Consider the following 3,017-nt stretch of genomic DNA (forward strand, 5'->3'; position numbering starts at 1 on the left):
GGAGACTGGCTAGGCCACTCCAGGACCTTAATGGGCTTTTTCTTGAGCCACTCCTTTGTTGCCTTGGCCGTGTGTTTTGGGTCATTGTCTTGCTGGAATACCCATCCACGACCCATTTTCAATGCCCTGGCTGAGGGAAGGAGGTTTTCACCCAAGATTTGACGGTAAATGGCCCCGTCCATCGTCCCTTTGATGCGGTGAATTTGTCCTGTCCCCTTAGCAGAAAAACACACCCTTAGCATGTTTCCACCTCCATGTTTGACGGTGGGGATGGTGTCCTTGGGGGTCATAGGCAGCATTCCTCCTCCTCCAAACACGGTGAGTTGAGTTGATGTCAAAGAGCTCCATTTTGGTCTCATCTGACCACAACACTTTCAACAGTTGTCCTCTGAGTCATTCAGATCACCCGTCTGAAGTTCATTGGCAGACTTCAGATGGGCCTGTATATGTATTCTTGAGCAGGGGGACCTTGCGGGCGCTGCAGAATTTCAGTCCTTCACGGCGTAGTGTGTTACCAATTGTTTTCTTGGTGACTATGGTCCCAGCTGCCTTGAGATCATTGACAAGATCCTCCTGTGTAGTTCTGGGCTGATTCCTTACCATTCTCATGATCATTGCAACTCCACGAGGTGAGATCTTGCATGGAGCCCCAGGCCGAGGGATATTGACAGTTCTTTTGTTTTTCTTCGATTTGCAAATTATCGCACCAAATGTTGTCACCTTCTCACCAAGCTGCTTGGCGAATGTCTTGTAGCCCATTCCAGCCTTGTGTATGTCTACAATCTTGTCCCTGACATCCTTTGAGAGCTCTTTGGTCTTGGCCATGGTGGATAGTTTGGAATCTGATTGATTGATTGCTTCTGTGGACAGGTGTCTTTTTTTACAGGTAACAAGCTGAGATTAGGAGCACTCCCTTTAAGAGTGTGCTTCTAATCTCAGCTCGTTACCTGTATAAAAGACACCTGGGAGCCAGAAATCTTTCTGATTGAGAGGGGGTCAAATATTATTTCCCTCATTAAAATGCAAATCAATTTATAACATTTTTGACATGCGTTTTTTTTTATGCGTTTTTTTTCCGGATATTTTTGTTGTTATTCTGTCTCTCACTGTTCAAATAAACCTACCATTAAAATTATAGACTGATCCTTTCTTTGTCAGTGGGCAAACGTACCAAATCAGCAGGGGATCAAATTCTTTTTTCCCCCACTGTAGGTATTTGTAGTTGTCCATATATTCTAAGTCAGAACCGTCCAGAGTAGTGATGCTGGACGGGCGGGCAGGTGCGGGCAGCGATCGGTTGAAGAGCATGCATTTAGTTTTACTTGCATTTAAAAGCAGTTGGAGGCTACGGAAGGAGAGTTGTATGGCATTGAAGCTCGTCTGGAGGTTAGTTAACACAGTGTCCAAAGAAGGGCCAGAAGTATACAGAATGGTGTCGTCTGCGTAGTGGTGAATCAGAGAATCACCAGCAGCAAGAGCGACATCATTGATTATCATTATTATCATTATTATTATTATTATTGTTATTGTCATTATTATTATTAGCATCATTATTATTATTATCATTATGATTATTATCATTATTATTATTATCGTTGTTATTATTGTTGTCTTCATTATCGTTATTATAATTATAATTATTATCATTATCATTATTATTATCATTATTATTATCATTATTTTTTTTTTTTTATTGTTATTTATTATTATTATTGTTATCTATCACTGATGCAATTTCTGGCCAACCCCAGACAGACAGATGAACTTTACAACTGAATTGATAGCTTATCAGCTGGTTTGTCTCATTTATATGGAAAGATGATGAGCATTGCCAGTGTTTACAAATAGTGTGTACCCAGTCAGGCCTGGGTAGGCCTGGGTAGGGTGGGACAGACGGTATTGAGTCATCCATCCCCGTAGCTGCTTGTTGTCAACAGGTGGGCTGGGGAGGGAGCTGGGTAATGCTGCTGGGTAATGCTGCTGCTCCAGTCTCAACTGTTCTGCCTGCGGCTACGGAACCCTGACCTGTTCACCGGACGTGCTTGTTGCACCCTCGACAACTACAATGATTATTATTATTTGACCATGCTGGTCATTTATGAACATTTTAACATCTTGACCATGTTCTGTTATAATATCCACCCGGCACAGCCAGAAGAGGACTGGCCACCCCTCATAGCCTGGTTCCTCTCTAGGTTTCTTCCTAGGTTTTGGCCTTTCTAGGGAGTTTTTCCTAGGGAGTTTTTCCTAGCCACCGTGCTTCTTTCACATGCATTGCTTGCTGTTTGGGGTTTTAGGCTGGGTTTCTGTACAGCACTTTGAGATTTCAGCTGATATACGAAGGGCTATATAAATAAATTTGATTTGATTTGATTTAATGCCGTGCCATTTCCTGTGTTAGCAAGCTCTTATTACAGACACAGACACACACAGACACACACAGACACAGACACACACCGACACACACAGACACAGACACAGTCAGACACAGACACAGACACACACAGACACAATCACACACACAGACACACACACACAGACACACACAAACACAGACACACACACACACACCGACACACACAGACACAGACACCCACAGACACACACACACACAGACACACACAGATACAGACACACACAGACACACACCAACACACACAGACACACACAGACATACACAGACACAGACACACAGACACCCACAGACACACACAGACTCACACAGACACACACAGACACAGTGCGCAACTTTTGATCAGGGCTATACGCCCAAAAGTAGTGCACTATATAAGGAATAAGGTGCCATTTGGGATTCATTTTAAGCCTGAATAGATCCACCCATTATCCACAAACACATACACACCTTTTTCAGTAAAACACACATCATCTGCAGCAGACTGCAGTTAGGCTCTGTTCTGAGGGAGCAGGCCCTTTCATGTGCTGGGGGAGAGAGACACGTTTCCCTTTGAAGTGGGGACCCTTTTTACTGACACACCGCTGTCGGTCTGCTCGGTTAA

This window comes from Salmo trutta, chromosome 20 (assembly GCF_901001165.1).
Source record: "Salmo trutta chromosome 20, fSalTru1.1, whole genome shotgun sequence".
In the NCBI taxonomy this organism is placed as follows: domain Eukaryota; kingdom Metazoa; phylum Chordata; class Actinopteri; order Salmoniformes; family Salmonidae; genus Salmo; species Salmo trutta.